The sequence below is a fragment of the Amblyraja radiata genome, chromosome 6 (assembly GCF_010909765.2).
Source record: "Amblyraja radiata isolate CabotCenter1 chromosome 6, sAmbRad1.1.pri, whole genome shotgun sequence".
Lineage (NCBI taxonomy): Eukaryota > Metazoa > Chordata > Chondrichthyes > Rajiformes > Rajidae > Amblyraja > Amblyraja radiata.
This window is the reverse complement of record NC_045961.1, coordinates 45850905-45872557: the sequence shown is the minus strand read 5'-3', so window position 1 is coordinate 45872557 and position 21653 is coordinate 45850905. Positions and strand designations below refer to the sequence as shown.

The following is a 21653-nucleotide window of genomic DNA, read 5'->3' as shown; positions in this document are numbered from 1 at the left end:
ATCAAACTGGGGTCTCTGGCGCAGTGTTGCAGCAACTCTGCCGCTGCACCATTGTGGCCTTCAACAAGGAAATGTAGCTGCTAAGTTTCAGGAACCTTCTTGTATCTTTAGGAAGCTTCCTCATTTCTCATACTGAACTTTCAGTGATATGGCCAGACATTACATTGACAAATAATGGGGCGTTAGAAAAACACCTTCCATGGGGTTAAAGACAGAATAGACCATTTTAGTTCCATAGGAGTTTTCGCCTGCAGTTTTTATAGCTAACCCTGTGCATCAAATCTGATAACATTTTGTTTACTAATGTCATCCTCATGAGATATTAGCATAAATATTTGGTTGACTGCATATCCCTATTTGGAATGTGAAGTTGGTCTCTGGCTTGGAGAAGCTTTAAAATCTGTTGATATGTAGGCAGAGGAAGCTATTTGTTTCCATAATGTATTACATGAATCAATGTATACGAGAGAGACATCATTGAGAGGATGTTGCATATCCCTGGAGTGAGCCTGAATAACAATGGATTCCCACGCAGTCATTTGAGATTGATTACCTCAAAAGCAAATAGATATCTGCATATTGTTTTCTTTTTATTCAGTGACAAAGGACAATCTTTGTATTTTAACAAAGATGGACACAAAATGTTGGAGTAACTCAGTGGGTCAGGCAGCATCCCTGGAGAAAATGGACAGGTGACGCTTCGGGTCGGGATGGTTATTCAGACTGATTTTGTATTTCAACCGTGTGTCTTGTACCTTGTGGTCATCACCTCCGAGGAGTCCACCAGGAACTATACTGGAAGTTAGACGATTTTGTACTGGATAATTTTTACATTTATCAAGCCAATTACACTACAAACTTGTACATCTTGGAATGTGGGAGGAAACCGAAGATCTCGGAGAAAACCCACGCAAGTCACGGAGAGAACGTACAAACTCCTTACATACTGCGCCCGTAGTCGGGATCGAACCTGGGTCTCCGGCGCTGCATTTTCGCTGTAAGGCAGCAACTCTACTGCTGCGCCACCGTGACTGTATTAGCTTACTTTTAAACGGCAGGCCAAGAATCAAATTGAAAAATAAATCATCATACAGCAGGAAAATGGATGAGGATTGGTGGGCTTCAGGCAACAGGAGGGCGTCTCTTCGATTTTCTTTCATTTAAATAAAAACAAAGAGCCAGATAGGGAGGAGAAATCAGGTGAGCAATCAGATGGCCAGGTGAGGCATTTGACGGGATACGCCCAGACAGCGAAGGTGCAGGTTCATATCACTTTAATTTCGGAAACACAATAGTGGCACCATGGCTTAGTTGGTTAAAGCATCTGTCTAGTAAACAGATCCTGGGTTCAAATCCCAGTGGTGCCTGTTGCTGAGGTGGTTCAAATCAGCCACGTTTATAGGGTGGCACAGTACCGCAGCAGATGCCTCACAGAGACCTGGGTTTGATCCTGACCACGGTGCTATCTGTGCGGAGTCTATACGTTCTCCTACACGTACTCCAGTGATCTTGTGATCTTGGAGACCTGAGTGCACAAACTAGGCTGACAACTCAGTGCTCCGTGGAGAGGATGTAGGAGATACTTTGCCACAGGTGACATACACCAGCTCACTTGTTTTCTCAGTTGTGTATAAATGACCTCTAGTGTACTTTATGCTTTGATAAAAAGCAGAGGAAGTCATAATGTCCTGACCAATATTTATCAGTCGGTCATTGCTAGTAAAATTTATTTTCTGTTCATTTTTGCAGAATTGCTTAAAGGATATGGGTGCTGTCTGTGTGGAGTTTATACGTTCTCCCTGTGACCACATGGGGTTTTTTCTGGGTGTTCCAGATCCCTCCCATACTCCATAGATTAATTGGCCGGTAAAATTGCAAATTGCCCCTAGTGTGTTGGATAGTGCTAGTGTACGGGGTGATCGCTGGGTTGCACCGACTTACTGGGCCATAGGGCCTATTTCCATGCTGATCACTAAAGTCTAAAGATATTTTTCATAGATTGATTGCCTCATTTCCAAAATTACCGCAATTAGTACACAAAATATACTCTGACTGTTGAAGCTTTTGGAATATTCTGAAGGTGAGCGAGAGACTATATAAATGCTAGCTCTATCTTATATGATTGTGGTTGAAAGTAAGCCTGGAAGTGTTATTTCTGGTTACGGGTAGGTTGTAGTACGAAAATTGTACGGTAAAATGTATGGTGTTTGTTCATCTTCTTTGACAGAGGAGGTTAAGTGCAATTAAGTGGCATAGTAAGTTTATACGTGAAAACCAATATATGAAAATAGAACGGTTATAATAAAGGAAGGTTATGCTTGAAGATCAAAGTTAGGTTGTGGCAGCCTGCTTTAAGTTTTCTAAGGCACATACTATATTATTGCGTATTGATTACACCTTACGTTTACACTTGTTTATTTGTTCCATAATTTTCTTACTTTAATTTTCTTATTTTGGTCTCTGATCATCTTTTTCCTCACCTACCACAGCTTAAATGCTGCACAGTATTTCGAGTCCAATATTGGTATTTACCATCTTATTCAATTAAAGAGTTTCTCAATCAAACATTAAAGTGGTTTGTCAGCTAATTTCCAGTTCCACATATATAATAAATGACAATTTGTCATTGCTGGTTTATGCTGAAAACAATCAATAGACATTTGTGTGAGATATTATTTAAATAATGGAATATTCCTTCCTTTCACTGTCGATTGCAATTAATTAAACGTGTTTCATTCATAAGCAAGTTTTCCATTTGGTACATATGTTAATATAATAGCAGTTTTATAGTTTGTCAGAATGTAAGGTTTTTAATCTTGGGAAGGGTTTATTGTAGATTCTTACTGAGCATTTTAAAAACCAAACTGCTCCTGACATGGACTTCTATTTCATAAAGTGGAACAAAAACGCAAATGTTTAGTTGTTAATATGATGTATCATCAATATCCAGCTTCAGTAAAGCCTGCAAAGAACTTGACTACAGTCAGACCATTTGTGATCGATAGGGGGGTGGTGCAGGGGCAGAGAGATTCAAGATTCAAGATTTAATTTAATTGTCACATGTACCATTTAAGGTACAGTGAAATTTGAGTCACCATTCAGCCATACTAAGTAAAAAAGCAAAAATAACACAGCACATAAAATAAAGTTTAACATAAACATCCACCACAGTGGAATCAACATTCCTCACTGTGATGAAAGGCAATAAAGTTCAGTCATCTTCCTCCTTTGTTCACCCGTGGTCGGGGCCTTTGAACGGGGCCGTTGCCGGTCCGCTGTTCAAGCCCTCTCGTCGGGATGATCGAAACTCCGGCATCAGGATGGATCGGAACACTCTGCGGCATGGAGCTTCCGAGCCAACTGCTTCGTACCGGAGACCGCTGCTTCACGGTGTTAAAGTCCACAGGCCCCGCGGTCAGAGCACCAACACTGGCAATCCTCGGCAAAAGATCCCAGGCTCCGCGATGGTAAATCCATGCGCACCCGCGGCTTGAAGCTCCGGGCCGGTCTCCAGGAAAGGCCGCACCACTCCACATTGTAGCCGCAGAGAGGGTCGGAGATGCGACACGGAGAAAATTTGCATCTCCGTTGAGGTAAGTGACTGAAAAAGGTTTACCCCAATCCCCCCCCCCCCCCCCGCACCCCCCACATAAAACATAACAAGAGACATTAAAACAAACATTCAAGACATACTTAAAATAATTAAAAACAGAGAAGGGACAAGACAGACTGCTGGTGAGGCAGCCATTATGGGCGCCACCCGATGGTGATATTGAGGTCCTGATCAGCTGCTTTGTCCGAAACAGTATGTCATTGTTGCTGTACCTATCCAGATCAAGTCGAGTCGCATTTATTGTCATAAACCCATGCAGTCACAGGGAGAACGTGCAAACTCCACACAATCAGCACCCGAGGTCAGGATTAAACTCGGGTCTCATGCACTGTGAGGCAGCAGCTCTACCGTTGCGCCACCGTGCCTTTTTTAAAATTTATTTCAAAATAGACTTTATTCAAGAAATAAATATATACAATACATGATCCTTATAAAACTCCATCTGACATTCTCAGAGGCTATACATACGTTCAATATTGTTTACGTAAATTACACAATTTTTCCCAGCACCCTTGCCAATTATGTGGCCCACTGGCGTGGAATCCCTTCCCTTATTTTGAGGGGCGTCTCCACCACACCCTTCCCCCCATGTCCAGCAGCGGAAGAACCCTAGACTTTGGTCCTCCCCCACAGAGCCTTGGCGTTGGCTGCACCGAGCTTCAGTGCGTCCCTCAGCACGTACTCCTGCAGTCTGCAGTGGGCCAGTCGGCAACATTCCCTGACAGATATCTCGCTCTGCTGGGAGGTCAACAAAGCTCGGGCAGACCAAAGAGCTTCTTTCACCGAGTTGATGACCTTCCAGCAGCACTCGATGTACGTCTCTGAATGTGTCCCTGGGAACAGTCCGCAAATCGCAGAGTCCTCTGTGACGGAGCTGTTCGGAATAAACCGTGACAGGGACCCTTGCAAACCTCTCCAGACTCTCTTTGCAAATCCACACTCTGCAAAGAGGGGGCAACCGTCTCCTCTCCAGAGCAGCTGTCCCGAGGGCAGCGTGCGCTGGTAGTGAGGTTCCGACGGAGAAGGAAGGATCTGACTGGGAGGGCTCCCCTCACCGCCAGCCAAGCCAGGTCTTGGTGCTTGTCGGTGAGTTCTGGCGATGAGGCATTTTGCCAGACAAGCTGGGCAGTCTGCTCTGGGAACCACGCTACAGGATCCATGGAGTCATTTCCCTGCAATGCCTGCAGGGCGTTCCGTGCTGACCACTGCCCAATGGATTTGTGGTCAAAGGTGTTGCTCCGGAAGAACCTTTCCACGAGCTGACTGATGGTGCGGCAATGTCCAGCTGACTGGCACATTGCGTGGGCATTTGCGCCGGCCCATCCTTCGCAACACTGGGGACAGCTAGAACCTCAACAGGTAGTAGCACTTGGTGCCCATGTGCCTTGGCTCAACGCTCTGCCTGATGCAACCACACACGAAGGTGGCCGTCAGGGTGAGAGCGACGTTGGGTATGATTTTACTCTCGTTGTCTGCCGACTTGTGGATTGTGGCCCGTCGTACCCGGTCCATCCTCGACCCCCAGATGAACTGGAAGATGGCCCGGGTGATCCCTGTGGCGTAGGAGGGAGGGACAAGCCACACTTGCGCCAAGTACATCAAACCCAAGAGTACCTCACACCTGATGACCACATTTTTCCCTGTTATAGAGAGGGAACGCTGCTTCCACAGCTCCAGTTTCTTCCCCACCTTGGCTATCCGCTCCAGCCAATTCTTGTCACACGCCTCTGCCCCCCCGAACCAGATCCCCAGCACCTTCAAGAAGTCAGGCTTGATGGTGAAGGGGACGGAAGATCGGTCGGCCAGTAGCCAAAGAGCATGGCCTCGCTCTTCCTGCGGTTCACCCTGGCTGACTCAAACTTGTCACATACGCTAATCAATCTGTGGACCGACCCTGGATCTGGGCAGAAGACGGCGACATCATCCATGTACAGGAGGTTTTGACCTGAGTGCCCCCGCTGCCTGGCAATGTCACTCCTCTTATGCTCGCGTTTTTCCTGATGGACTCAGCAAAAGGTTCAACACAACAGATGAACAAGACAGGGGAGAGAGGGCAACCCTGCCTGACTCCAGACCTGACGGGGAAGCTGTCTGATTCCCACCCATTGATTTGGACTGCACTACAGATATCGGTGTAGAGCAGTTGGATCCAATTCCTGATTCCCTCCCCAAAGCCCATTTTGGAGAGCACTTCCCTCATGTACGTGTGCGATATCTCGTTGAAGGCCTTCTCCTGGTCCAAGCTGACTGGGCAGGCACCCGCCCGTCTGTCCTGCAAGTAGGCAATGGCATCTCTCAGCAGTGCCTCCGTCATCGGGACCCTGATGTCGCCTCATCCTCCGACGAGGAGAGGTTGCTGGTGTCAAAGCTAGTTGAAGGTGGTTGCCGGAGGTTGCAGGTACCTGCAACCTCCGGCAACCCCCTGCAACCTCCGGCAACCCCCTGCAACCTCCGGCAACCCCCTGCAACCTCCGGCAACCCCCTGCAACCTCCGGCAACCACCTTCAACTAGCATCGCAACCGGCTTCGACTAAAAAATTACCGATTTTAAAAACGGCAACATATTATTAGTCGCGGCCGGTTTTTAATTTTTTGAAATAATCGCCGGAACATAGAAGAAGCGGAAACCACTTTTGACCATTAGGGAGACTGACAAAAACCTCCGGGAACCGCACGGAAACCTTGGGTGGGGCGCAGTCTCCAGAGGTTTCCGTTCAGGTTTCCTAAGTGGGACAGGGGCATTAATGGCCAAATGGCCTAATTCATCTCCTATCACTTATAATTGAGGTGCATGGTGCAAACATATATGTGCAAAGATGTGCAGTGCATCAGGAAACCTTGTTGATGTGGTCTAACAACGTATAATAGATCACCTTCAGAATTCTCCCTAGAAACATTAGTTCCAGCATCTGTTCACTGCTTGTGAACCATCAGTGTCATTAATTAACTGAAATATGAAGCTTACCATTGTTTTAAACTAAATCTGATAAATACAGTGAAAAACAGAAATCCTAGTGAAGATTTAATAGGAACCTGAGGTGTAGTTTTTTTACATAAAGGGTGGTGGGTGTATGGAAAGAGCTGCTGGAGGAGGTAGTTGAGGCAGGTACTATCACAACATTTAGGAAGCATTTAGGCAGGTACATGATAGGATAGGTTTATAGGGATATGAGCTAAACGTAGGCAGGTGGGACTAGTGTAGATGAGGCATGTTGGTCAGCGTGGTCAAGTTGGGCCGAAGGGGCTGTTTTTATGCTGTATGACTCTGACTACAATTGTCTTTTATGTGAAGTGTTTTTGAATGCTTTATGCTTTTGACCATTCTCTAATTCCCTATCTATCATGATAATTACATTCTCAGAAAAATGCAGCTACATTGGTTGCACATGACTTGCCTTTTACAAATCCTGATCACTGATCACTCATGTTTGTCCCGGAGATCATGAACTGTGCCTGCAGCACAGATTACAGGAGCTTCCTCACACACACCAGACTAAAAGATCTTTGATCCAGCTTGAAACCGTTACTCATCCAATTCCACGTGGAGCATCTAACAGATACAGAGTAATTGTGATGAGAGTGAGTAATAGTTCAGATGGGGCGATTAAAGTAATGCCGCAGATGATGAACAAATTGAATTGTGGAGTGTAAATCGAAAAACATTAATAAAATCTGAAAATTTTAAGTAATAAAAAGAATTTGATCCAAGCCCTCTGAAACCAGAAACTTGATTAGAAATATTTAATTCAAAGCTTCTTTTGAGATGTACATTGATTCTTTTGCTCTGTGTTGTCAGATTCTGAGGAGCAATTTTGCATTTTGTTTGCTTTTTATTGTACAACGGAAAGAAATATAGGACAAAGCAGTACATGTTTTGTAATCTAGGATGTAGCTATTGATTTTGAGGTCAGAATTTTGAGGAAAGCAGAAAACTTCAAAACTAGCCTTACCCTTCGGCTTTTTTTACTATTTCTGTTTTGTTTTTGATTAAAAAGAGCATCTTGTTATTCAAAATACATGGTGCTGGATGGATTTAGAAGAACAGCAGCATATTCGGAAGGTTATGTCATCTGTCCATTCCCTCACATTCTCCGAGAGGAGTCCAATGGTACCAGAACGGTCTGCGTAGCTTGACGGGGTACAAGATACCGGCCCCTGAGAAGTTGGCCTTCGAAGTCGTCCATGAGAACAGATCTTCTGTTCAGGGCCAGGCCAGGGTTCCAGAGCCCCGGCCGCAGGGGGCAAATTTGACTTGCCAATCGGCGCGGTTGTCCCGATGAGGTCGAGATCGGCCGTCTCATCCGGTCTAGGCGCCATATTTTTGGGGGGACTTCGGGGGAGGGGTTTCAAGTGTGCTCTCATAATTTTGTTCGGATTACAGGAGGTGCCAGACCAGGCATTGCTAGAAGATAGGTGGTGGAAGTGAATTTGATTTCACACATATACAGCTTTGCTTCACTCTGCCCATCAACATTGTTAGCTGGTTGTATAATTGCCTTCTGTCTTTGTTTTCCCCTTGTACTGCTGAAGCCTCTAAACTATAATGATAGCACATCATATGGACAGACATCTTCAAACAGAAACAATATGTTCACTTCTGCCTGATTTATTACCTGTTACGTTGGATATTTTTTAGCTGGAGTCAAAAGCAGTTTTAAAATTCTGAATCGGTTACCTTGGGCTGTTTCTACGAAGTAAATGGTGAATCAATAGGGTATACAAGCACTATTTCCGCCATGGCATCTCAGCATCTGTTATTTCTCTTCTTAACGTTTTCAAAAGGAAAAGGGGGGAAAATATTCTTCCAAACAAAATGGGTAAAAATGGAAAATTGATGATTGGGTTGCTAATTTTACTGTAACAAAGGCGGAACAATGGCGCAGAAGTAGAGCTGTTGCCTCACAGCGGCAGAGACCCGGATTTGATCCTGACTACAGGTGCTGTCTGTATGGAGTTTGTACATTCTCCCCATGACCTGCATGGGTTTTCTCTGGGTACTTCAGTTTCCTCTCACACTCCAAAGACATACAGGTTTTTAGGCTAATTGGTTTGGTAAAATTGTAAATTGTCCCTAGTGAGTATAGGATAGTATTCGTGTGTGGGGATAGCTGGTCGTTGCGGACTCGGTGGACAGAAGGGACCAAGTCAAGTCAAGTCAAGTTTATTTGTCAAATACACATACGAGATGTGCAGTGAAATGAAAAGTGGCAATGCTCGCGGACTTTGTGCAAAAAGACAAACAAAGAACCAAACAAACTACAAACAGAATGGAATAGAATCTATTTCCGCACTGTAACTAAACTAAACTAAACTAAACAAATATTTTAAATGCGTTTGCACTTCCTTGTGGTTTTAAAGGCTCGATGGGTGCGAGCACCTTCAAAATGTGCCAATTCTTGTATCTTCTCAATCCAACATTCAATTCAATTCAATTCAACTTTATTGTCATTGCACAAATACGAGTACAGGTACAACAAAATGCAGTTTAGCGTCTGGTCATAGTGCAAGATAGTAGAAATAAAAATAAAAGTACAAAATAAAAATACAAATAAAAATACTGGTTAACAATGTGTGGACTGTGGATGAATTAAACTGGTACATAGGCAAATAAATGTGTACAAATGGGAGAGTCTAAAGATAGCTAGCGACAGGACTGTGTGTTCAGCAATGTAATGGTGTTATTGAAAAAGCTGTTCCTCAGCCTGCTTGTGTGAGACCTGAGGCTCCTGTACCGCCTCCCTGATGGAAGGAGGGCAAATAGTCCATGGTTAGGGTGAGAGGGGTCCTTGATGATTTTCCCGGCCCGTCTCAGACACCGTTTGCGGTGGAGGGCATCCATAGCAGGGAGCGGGGCACCGATGATGTGCTGAGCGGTTTTCACCACCCGTTGCACTGCCTTCCTGTCAGCTGTGGTGCAGCTGCTGTACCATACCATGAAGCAGGTGGTCAGGATGCTTTCGATGGTACAGCGGTAGAGGTTGGACAGGATCTGGGGGGACAGGTGAGCTTTCTTAAGCCTCCTCAGAGTGTAAAGGTGCTGCTGCGCCTTTTTGATCAGTTTGGTGGTATTGAGGGACCAGGACAGATCCTCTGAGATGTGTACCCCGAGGAATTTGTAGTTGGAGACGCGCTCCACCTCAGTCCCGTTTATGTGGATGGGGGTATGTCTGCCACCTCTGGTCTTCCTGAAGTCAACGATGATTTCCTTCATCTTCTTAGAGTTGAGGACGAGGTTATTATTGGTACACCAGGCTGCCAGGTTCTGGACCTCCTCCCTATAGGCTGATTCGTTGTTGTCACTGATCAGTCCTACCACCGTGGTGTCATCGGCAAATTTAATGATGGCGTTGGAGCCATACTTATGGACGCAGTCATGGGTGAAGAGGGAGTAGAGGAGAGGGCTGAGCACACAGCCCTGTGGCACGCCGGTGTTCAGTGTTAGAGTGGAGGAGGTGAGGTTGTTGATCCTAACAGACTGTGGTTTGTTGGTGAGGAAATCCAGTGTCCAATTGCAGAGGGAGGTGGTGATGCCAAGTCCGCTGAGTTTGGTGATCAAGCTGGCGGGGATGACAGTGTTAAATGCGGAGCTGAAGTCGATGAACAACAACCTGATGTAGGAGTTGTTGTTGTCCAGGTGGGTCAGGGCAGTGTGTGAATTCCATGTGTGTGAATTCCATGGAGCTTTGTGTTATATGGGTGACAGTCATTTTAGAAGTTGCAACAAATCCGAGTGCCATACATGATTGCAATGGAAGGTCCAAGAAAACAATCCAAAAGGCAGAGCAAGCATTTGTCTCGTAGTTTGGAAATACCTTCCATTGAAGTTAGGGCAACATTTGGGAGCCGTTATTTAGAAGTGAATGGCATGAGTATTATCCGACCATTTCAATAGGGTCACACATCCAGGCTTACATTTTTAACCTCAGTGTCAGCATGTGGACACGTTACATAAGAAATAGGAGCAAGTAAAGACCAAACTTCTTCTTGTGACTATTCCACCATTCAACTAGGGAAGGGGAAAGGGGAGCGGGAGTGTAGAAGAAATAGGTACACGATGGGAGGGGCACAAGAAGAGACGGGAGAAAATAGGAGGTGATGTTGCATATATATAATATTGGAGAATTCAATATTCATACCATTGTGTTGTAAGTTACCCAAGCAGAACATGAGATGCTGTTTTTCCAGTTTGCGTGTGGCCTTACTCTGGCAAGAGAGGAGGCCCAGGACAGAATGGTCAGTATGGTAATGGGAAGGGGAGTTAAAATGTTAGCAACTGGTAGAACTAGCAGGGCTTGGCATTCCGAACACACAGGCTCATCTACACTTGGTCTCACCAATGCAGAGGAGACCACATCGGAAGCAATGAATACAGTCAATGAGGTTAGAGGAGGTGTATGTAAGCCACTGTCTCAGCTAAGGTGAGAAGGAGTTATAGGAACAGTTGTTGATCTCCTGCAGGGGAAAGTATCTAAGGAGGGGGTGGTTTATCCTTGAGTCACGAAACAGTTTGTGCTTGTTTATTCCAGTGACAGTGATTTTTCTACTGGATTGTTGTGTCTTAAGGGCCTGTCCCACTTGAGCGTCATTTGCGCGTCATTTACGCGACAGGCCGGTAGTGACTGTCACTCGAAAATCATGCGTTATCGTGCGTCATCACAGTCGTCTGGTGCGCGTGACGTTATTAGAATACCCAGCTTCCCTATAAAGGGGAAATGCTATTCTGCATCATGACCACCATGGAACAACTACAGATTGTATTGCTATAGCAACAACAGAGACTTCAGTTAGCAGCAGCCCTCATGCTTACAGATCAGCCAGGCAGGAGTACAACAAGAAAGGGTAGCAAGAAACCCAGGAAGAGGTCTGTGGACGAGGTCCTTGTTCCGGATGAGACCCAGTATGAGTTCATGATGACTGATCTGCAGCGGGACGATGAGGCTGCCTTTAGGAACTTCACCAGGATTCCCCCTGTTTCGGGAGCTACAGACACGAGTCGGTCCTCTTCTGGAGAAAACGGACACCTTCATGAGGAAGGCACTGGAACCAGGCCTGTGCCTGGCCACCACCCTCCGCTACCTTGCATCAGGAGACTCCTACAAGAGCCTCTCCTACAACTTCTGTGTGGCTCACAACACAATCAGCAAGGTTGTCCAAGAGACCTGTGACGCCATCACCAATGCATGTGAAGAAGAAATAATTGACTTCCCTAGTGCACCTGACGAGTGGAGGAGAGTGGCGCACGGCTTTCAAACCAGATGGAACTTCCTGCACACATGTGGGGCAGTTGACGGGAAGCGTGTGGCCACCCGCTGTCCATCCAGGAGAGGATCTATGTACTTTATCTACAAGAAGTTCCATTGAATCGTACTGTTAGCTGTGGTGGATGCAAACTACAAATTCTTGCTTGTGGATGTGGGCACACCTGGCAGTGGCACAGATTCAGGGATCTGGAGAGAGACCTCCCTTGGGCAAGCACTGGAAGAAGGGAGAGCAGGCCTTTCTGATCCAGTACCTCTGCCGGGAGAAGACAACCCTGACATCCCCTACTTTAATTACAGGCTGTCCAGGGCTAGGAGGGTCGTGGGAAAATGCCTTTGGTATCCTTGCTAGCAGATTCAGATGCCTGCTGACTACAATGGAGCAGGAGCCCGAGAATGTGCAGACCATTGTCTATGCAGCATGTGTCCTCCACAACCTGATCTGCATGGCAGATGCAGTATAATGTGGATAAATGTGAGGTTATCCACTTTGGTGGCAAAAACAGGAAAGTAGACTATTATCTGAATGGTGGCCGATTAGGAAAAGGGGAGATGCAACGAGACCTGGGTGTCATGGTACACCAGTCATTGAAAGTAGGCATGCAGGTGCAGCAGGCAGTGAAGAAAGTGAATGGTATGTTAGCATTCATAGCAAAAGGATTTGAGTACAGGAGCAGGGAGGTACTACTGCAGTTGTACAGGGTCTTGGTGAGACCACACCTGGAGTATTGCGTACAGTTTTCGTCTCCTAAACTGAGGAAAGACATTCTTGCCATAGAGGGAGTACAGAGAAGGTTCACCAGACTGATTCCTGGGATGTCAGGACTTTCATATGAAGAAAGACTGGATAGACTCGGCTTGTACTCGCTAGAATTTAGAAGATTGAGGGGGGATCTTATAGAAACTTACAAAATTCTTAAGGGGTTGGACAGGCTAGATGCAGGAAGATTGTTCCCGATGTTGGGGAAGTCCAGAACAAGCGGTCACAGTTTAAGGATAAGGGGGAAATCCTTTAGGACCGAGATGAGGAAAACATTTTTCACACAGAGAGTGGTGAATCTCTGGAATTCTCTGCCACAGAAGGTAGTTGAGGCCAGTTCATTGGCTATATTTAAGAGGGAGCTAGATGTGGCCCTTGTGGCTAAAGGGATCAGGGGGTATGGAGAGAAGGCAGGTACGGGATACTGAGTTGGATGATCAGCCATGATCATATTGAATGGCGGTGCAGGCTCGAAGGGCCGAATGGCCTATTCCTGCACCTATTTTCTATGTTTCTATGATCCGCAGCAGAGGTGCAGCAGCAGCCATGGTGGAGGGTGACACAATGGACAAACAGACAGGAAACATCACACCAGGTTCATGGAGAGCTGGAGGACAGGCTGTACCGATGGTGGCACTGGACAGGTTGCAACAAAAGAGCCAAGGAGCAGAGAGACCATCTCTGCGTTTACTACAACTCCGAGCTGGGCAGTGTACCCTGGCAGAACAATATGAGGTGAGGATCAGCAGCTGTCATCCCACACCACAAACGGAGGACCACCACTGCAGGAACTGATCTAATAAAAGGAAGATTTATGTATGTTAATGGAGGATTTATGTATGTGAAATTATTAATACTGAGATAATAATACCTCACACATCGGATTTTCGTAGAAATGCCATAATTTTAAAAGCAGTTAAATGCTTGTATCTGTTTTTCCTTATTGACCATATTATATAACATTATATGACACATTTTGCATTTCAATGCAGTTCAATGTCTGTGTGTGTTTTATTTATCTAATGAATCGTGTTTTCCATAAGTGAGATTAATTCCATGATTAACAATACTGAGAAATGAGAAGATCATCACACATCAAATTTTCATAGAAATGACAAGAATGTTATTGATAGTCAAACAAACTGCGTTTTCCACAACGCGAAAAGGTTACACTGAAGTATAATAATCATGTTGTACGTGCACTTATTGACAATAAATACAAAGACCAATAACTTTTTAAGAAATAAATTGTTTATTTAGTGCAAGCCAACAAATAACATATTGAAAAACAACAACAAGAAACAAAATTCTAATATACGACACATGTCAACAGAATATTGAATGTTGGTGAAAGAACATCATTCTTTATGGGCACTTTGCGCTGGGCTATCGTCAATCAAATAGTTCGAGAGATTCAGACTCAAGTTCACACTTGTCCTGACTCTCTAATCATGGTGGGAATGCTGTGGAGTGTATCCAGGCCGGAAGCCGGATGTGCCTGATGTGGCGTTGAGCTGGCTACCCTGATGTTGGGTGCACTTGCCATCCATGGGCATGCCATGTGTTGTGGTCCCATCATTGCCTGTGGGTAAAACACATACACCTCTATCAATATGTTGGGAGGCAAACAAATTATATAAAATAAATCACAACCTTTCACAAGCTGTGTGTCACAGATAGTCTTGAATAAGACTCAGTAAAGGTTTCACAGTGTACCTGGTGAGCATGTTGTGGTGCCATATCCCCATTTGTTGGTGTCCCATGAATAGCATGTGCCTCATCAGACTCTGCATCACCAACAAATTCATAGTGAGTAATTCATACAAAGCATTAAAGTCAAACGTTTTATAAATCCCATGAACTTTGATTAAAAGATTTTACTGGCTGAGGAAATCTATGGGCCCTTGCCAAGGCAAAGGCCGCCGAGGAGAACCTAATCTATTCGGATTCTGGGCTTTGCAGCATCTCCTCTCTCAAGAACGTTGAGAAGGCATAAACCGTCCTCTCGTGTACCGTCCTTGGGTGTGACATGGCTGCCGTTGTCTTCGCCTGTATGAGTACAATCCAGGTAAGTAATTTTTGGGAGGCGATGGAGAAACATGGACATAGAGGTGGATTAAATGAGAAACTTGCGGATAATTCACCTAAAAGCACTTACATCTGTGAACATCTCCCGCTGACTTTGTTCTCCAGACTCTTCACATTCAGCCGCAGTTGTGCGGGCCGGCTTACGCTTGTTGTGCACCTGATTGGTTGCAGTGGTGGACCCAGAGCGTCACTCAAGAGGATCCGACTCATCCTCACTAAAGATAACACACGGGCAAATCTCCTTGATAAACTGCAAGTAAATAAATGTGTATCACAAATGTTCAAGACCATCAGGACGTAACAAGCAAGGTGACCAATAAATTATCATTGTTAAATATTTTTTTAACTATTCTCCTTCTTGGTGCTCTCCTTCCTCTCCATTCGAACTATGTGGTTCTGCACAAACCCCCATTTCTCCATGATCCACTGCTGTCTCTCAGTCACCAGCTTACTGGCGGAGCCAGACTTATGCAGACTGTGCGACAGCCTCCTGAACCTTGTCCTCTGGCTTTTGAACCATTGGCACAGTTGGTCATCTGTGAAAACATAGAATGATTGAAGATCAGTGTGGAACAAATTGTAATCTTAATTGGAACTGCAATTACAACCAGAGAAATGCAGACAAACTACAAAGTGTGTACTTTCAAGTGCAGCCAGAGAACTTTTTTTGCCTTGCTTTCAAGCAGCGAGTTCCTTACATCCGTGCTGCTGAAATTCCTGTGGGCTTTGTCATACAACTCTGGGTGACCCTGATACCAATCTACCAGGTCCCCCTCTTCTTCCCTGCTAAAATCGTAAGGCTTGGTTACCATAAGCCTCTTCTTCTTCTTAATTACTGGCCCAGCAGAGGCATCAGTGTCCTGAGCCAAATCAGAGTCCCATTCTGCTGCAGGAGCAGGAGCATGGGCAGGAGCATGAACTGGGGCAGGAGCAGGAATTGGGGCAGGAGCTGGGGCAGGAGCTGAGGCAGGAACTGGGGCAGGAGCAGGAACTGGGGCAGGAGCTGGGGCAGGAGCTGGAGCAGGAGCTGAGGCAGGAACTGGGGCAGGAGCTGGGGCTGGGGCAGGAACTGGGGCAGGAGCTGGGGCAGGAACTGGGGCAGGAACTGGGGCAGGAGCTGGGGAAGGAGCTGGAGCAGGAACTGGGGCAGGAGCAGGAACTGGGGCAGGAACTGGGGCAGGAGCTGGGGCAGGAGCTGGAGCAGGAGCTGGGGCAGGAGCTGGGGCAGGAGCTGGAGCAGGAGCAGGGGCAGGAGCAGGAACTGGGGCAGGAACTGGGGCAGGAGCTGGGGCAGGAGCTGGAGCAGGAGCAGGGGTAGGAGCAGGAACTGGGGCAGGAGTTGGGGCAGGAGCAGGAACTGGGGCAGAAACTGGGGCAGGAGCTGGGGCAGGAACTGGGGCAGGAGCAGGAACTGGAGCAGGAACTGGGGCAGGAGCTGGGGCAGGAGCTGGAGCAGGAGCTGGGGCAGGAATTGGGGCAGGAGCTGGGGCAGGAATTGGGGCAGGAGCTGGGGCAGGAGCTGGAGCAGGAGCTGGAGCAGGAGCAGGAACTGGAGCAGGAACTGGGGCAGGAGCTGGGGCAGGAATTGGGGCAGGAGCTGGAGCAGGAACAGGAACTGGGGCAGGAGCTGGGGCAGGAGCTGGGGCAGGAGCTGGAGCAGGAACAGGAACTGGGGCAGGAGCTGGGGCAGGAATTGGGGCAGGAGCTGGGGCGGGAGCTGGGGCAGGAGCTGGAGCAGGAACTGGAACTGGGGCAGGAGCTGGGGCAGGAGCTGGAGCAGGAACAGGAACTGGGGCAGGAGCTGGGGCAGGAATTGGGGCAGGAGCTGGGGCAGGAGCTGGGGCAGGAGCTGGGGCAGGAGCTGGAGCAGGAACAGGAACTGGGGCAGGAGCTGGGGCAGGAGCAGGAACTGGAGCAGGAACTGGGGCAGGAGCTGGGGCAGGAGCTGGAGCAGGAGCTGGGGCAGGAATTGGGGCAGGAGCTGGGGCAGGAATTGGGGCAGGAGCTGGGGCAGGAGCTGGAGCAGGAGCTGGAGCAGGAGCAGGAACTGGAGCAGGAACTGGGGCAGGAGCTGGGGCAGGAATTGGGGCAGGAGCTGGAGCAGGAACAGGAACTGGGGCAGGAGCTGGGGCAGGAGCTGGGGCAGGAGCTGGAGCAGGAACAGGAACTGGGGCAGGAGCTGGGGCAGGAGCTGGAGCAGGAGCTGGAGCAGGAACAGGAACTGGGGCAGGAGCTGGGGCAGGAGCAGGAACTGGAGCAGGAACTGGGGCAGGAGCTGGGGCAGGAGCTGGAGCAGGAGCTGGGGCAGGAATTGGGGCAGGAGCTGGGGCAGGAATTGGGGCAGGAGCTGGGGCAGGAGCTGGAGCAGGAGCTGGAGCAGGAGCAGGAACTGGAGCAGGAACTGGGGCAGGAGCTGGGGCAGGAACTGGGGCAGGAGCTGGAGCAGGAACAGGAACTGGGGCAGGAGCTGGGGCAGGAGCTGGGGCAGGAGCTGGAGCAGGAACAGGAACTGGGGCAGGAGCTGGGGCAGGAGCTGGAGCAGGAACAGGAACTGGGGCAGGAGCTGGGGCAGGAATTGGGGCAGGAGCTGGGGCAGGAGCTGGGGCAGGAGCTGGGGCAGGAACAGGAACTGGGGCAGGAGCTGGGGCAGGAATTGGGGCAGGAGCTGGGGCGGGAGCTGGGGCAGGAGCTGGAGCAGGAACAGGAACTGGGGCAGGAGCTGGGGCAGGAGCTGGAGCAGGAACAGGAACTGGGGCAGGAGCTGGGGCAGGAATTGGGGCAGGAGCTGGGGCAGGAGCTGGGGCAGGAGCTGGGGCAGGAGCTGGAGCAGGAACAGGAACTGGGGCAGGAGCTGGGGCAGGAGCTGGGGCAGGAGCTGGGGCAGGAGCTGGAGCAGGAACAGGAACTGGGGCAGGAGCTGGGGCAGGAGCAGCAGCATGGCCAGGAACAGGAGCTGGATCCTCCTGGATCTCAATCTACTTCACCTAGTTCTGCTCCTGCATGGCTGGCTTATTTTGGGCTTTGTTCTTGAGGGCCCTGCTTCTTTTAGGAGCCATTCGCAATGTCGTTCGTAACTCCCTGGCAAGAAATAAACTCCGTGGCTAGAAATTTTCCAGTGACTGAAATTTTTCAAAATTCGTGCACTTTATATCCGGGTGGTCACGCGATGCAGCGCTCACATGATGCGTAAGTGACGCGCCGATGGTGTATGTGCGGCGCGCGGCAACGCATGGTTACGGACGTTGACGCACGGTGACGTAACCATGCGTCACCAGGCACTACACGTACGATGTCAGTACATCAGCATGCGCCAATAGTACGTCAGCGTGCGTAAGAGATACGTCACGCAGGTGGCGCGCGAGGATTTCGAGCACTGCAAAATCCTGGAGCGCCACGCGATACCGCGCGCCACTACATATGCACCTACGCCTCACCATGCGCCATGCACGCGTCACCCACGCATCACCCACGCGTCACAACGCGCCAACCAATTTTATGGATGTCGCGTAAATGACGCGCAAATGACGCCCAAGTGGGACAGGCCCTTTATTTCCATATCACAATCACAATCTCCATATCAATGTAATTAACCTAAAATATTCCATCAGATTTTAGCTATTATTGGAAATAATAAGAACATATTTACATACACGTAACTACTTTTTATACACTCCATATACAATACAATACAATACAATTCAATTTATTGTCATTTGGACCCCTTGAGGTCCAAACGAAATGCCGTTTCTGCAGCCATACATTACAAACAAATAGACCCAAGACACAACATAATTTACATAAACATCCATCACATTGCTGTGATGGAAGGCCAAAAAAACTTATCTCTCCACTGCACTCTCCCCCCCCGATGTCAGAGTCAAAGTCAAAGTCAAAGCCCCCGGCGGGCGATGGCGATTGTCCCGTGGCCATTAAAGCCACGCCGGGTGATGCAAGGTCGCACACCGGGTCTTGGTGTTAGAGCCCCCGGCGGGCGCTCGCAGAGACCCGCCGCCATTCCAAGCCGCGCGGGGCGGTGCTGTAAGGCCCCGCTCCAGGAGCTCTTCAACCCCGCAACTCGGGCGGGAGAAGTCGCCGCTGCGGAAGCCCCGAAAAGCGGTCTCCCTCCAGGGACCCGCGGGCTCCCGGTGCCGTCCGCCAAACCCGCAGTTGCAGCCACCGAATCTCCGGGGGTCGGGTCGCAGCAGCGTCCACCACAGCTCCACCCGCTCTGGACTCGGCCAGCTCCGCGACGGTGAGGTGAGTAGTCGGCACCACAGCCCCCGGTCTTCCTGTTGGAGGCCGCTCCCCGTTGCAGCCCCAACGACAACGGAGACCCGACAAAGAAAAGGTCGGGTCTCCCGTGCAGGGAGAGATATTCTTACCTTATTTGTATTACTCTTTCTGTGTCTCTTACCATGCACAATTGGCTATATTAATACCAATTATTTGTCATGTTTTGCATCAGCAGGTTCTGACTCTGATCCATGGTGTTATTGATTATGCAGAATAGCTTGTCCTGTTTACATGGGTTCCAGATCCCTTGTAGGAAACGTGGCATTGAAATGGCCACGCTTCTGTGTGTAAAAAAAAACACACACACGCACCCTCTAAATTACCCTTTCTCCTGTAAAAGAGAACATCTTGCAAAATGTTCTACATAGCTAAATTTACCCATTGCTGTAGGCGACAGGTCCTTTAATTGTCCAAGCATTCTTATATCTACTCAATTCTGGGGAAAGAATTGAATCCTGCACAAAAAGCAATCACAGTCTTCAAACCTATCGTTTAAAACATTTTTTTTTTAACCATTTATGATTTGTGAAGGGGCTCTTTTAGTATTAATGTAGAATTCCTTTAAAAGACTACCGTAAAAAAACATTGCTGCGGTGGCTTTTTATAATTTTCCTGACGTATTTACAAGGTAGGAGACTGGAGGCTGAAGATGCTGCACATTGGGTTGACATTTGTGCTCTGCGTGATACTTTCAGCATGCCTGGAATAAGCTGCAGCCTCCGAAGGACATGTCATTAAACGGTTCTAGGTAAATTCCACCACGGTAAATTCCACCATGGTAAATTCCACCATAGGTAAATTCCACCACGGTATATTCCACCATGGTAAATTCCACCAGAGTAAATAAAAAAAAGGAACTCCCACAGCAAAATTTTTAATATAATATAATTTGGGATAAAGAAAGAAAAAGAATACATTTTAGCTCACATTTTATTCTGACATTAGGATAAAAAATAACAGCGAATACATTAAAAAAGCAGTTATGAAAAAAAATGTTCAATTTATTTAAAGAAAATTCTCTTAAGACAAATTGCGTGCAATACTTCTTAAAAATTGCAGAGGGTTTTCATTTTGATAATCTTGAACTAGCTTCTTCAGTCGTGCATCAATAATTTGATAGGTCTTTTTTTTTTTTGAGCCTCCACGTCGAATGTGTGCAATTTTTGTCTGGCTTAATCCTTCCTCAGCCTTAAGGGCAGTGCACAGTTTCCACAAATTTGGATGTGTGGATGTTATCGATGAGCGCAAAGCATTGTGGAGCCCGATGAAAAAATTACTTCTGGTTCACTGCAGTTGTAAGTTGTATGTAGTCTAGCTCGGCAACCATTATAAAAACGCTCACAACGCCAATATGTCTTGATTTTGCTACTGTTATCTCCATGCTTTTCATATATATGATTCTCTTCATCGCAAAGCTTACGTTTGTTCTTCTCGGATGTGATAAATGTTGCAGCCATGGTCCGTGTATTCTAAACAGTTAAATTCAAAATTCAACAATCGAGTCACATGGTGGTGGAATTAACGTGGTGGAATTTACCTGGTGGAATTTACCGTGGTGGAATTTACCGGTCACCCATTAAACATCCTGAAAGGCACAAAAGAACAAAGATTGCATCAGCACAGCAGGGACCCAATTCAAAACCTCAACTTGGCTGCTACAAGATGCATGTTTTATTATTGTTAACATGGAAAGAGTGACAAACCTTGACAAACATTACACATGTGGGTTTTCCAAATGGTTTGTAGGGTAAACGCTGTCCTCGGTTTGGCACGATCGTCAAGTACAAGATTATTGCAACACACAGACCAACCTTCTTTGTCCACATGGATTAGTCCCATTTGTCTTTAAGAAGGAACTGCAGATGCTGTAAAATTGAAGGTACACAAAAATGCTGGAGAAACTCAGCGGGTGCAGCAGCATCTATGGAGCGAAGGAAATAGGCAACGTTTCGAGCCGAAACCCTTCTTCAGACATGGGGGGGGGGGGGGGGGGGGGGGGGGTGGCGGGGAGAAGAAAGGAAAAAGTCTGTGTTCTTCGATTCCTTGCCTATTTAAGAGCCAGTCTCAATGTCTCTTAAATATAATAAAAGGTGAACCTTTAGAAAGGATATGAGGAGGAACTTCTTTAATCAGAGGGTGGTGACTGTGGAACTCTTTGCCACAGACAGCTGTGGAGGCCGTCAATATTTTTTAGGCAGCGATTGACAGATTCTTGATTAGCGAGGGTGTCAGAGGATATGGGGAGAAGGCAGGAGAATGGGGTTGATAGGGAAAGATAGATCAGCCGTGATTTAATGGCGGAGTAGACTTGATGGGCCGATGACCTAAATCTGCTCCTAGAACTTGTGAACTTAAAATGATAGTATTTCACTCCACCATCTCTTCCAGCAACAAGTTGTAGACATCAACCATTCAGTGTGTTTGTGTATGTTTGAGGGTTTTTTTTTAATCCTTTAAATCGCCTTTTAAATTCCATTTTTTGTCACCATAAACCTATCTCTTGGCCTTTTATAGTATTCTATATTACTATCAGGGCACCCCTTTCCCTTCTTCACTCGATGGAAACCCTATCCAATCTCTCCGAGTAACTGAAGTCCACCAATCCAGTCAGCATCTAGGTGAAATGGAGACACAAGAGACT

General features: G+C 47.4%; 1 non-coding gene across 1 annotated transcript; it reads left to right on the top strand.

The window, feature by feature from the left end:
* Window positions 1-1296: 1296 nt before the first annotated feature.
* Window positions 1297-1367, top strand: trnat-agu. Its single transcript has one exon. It is a non-coding gene; the product is annotated as a tRNA-Thr (tRNA).
* Window positions 1368-21653: the final 20286 nt, after the last annotated feature.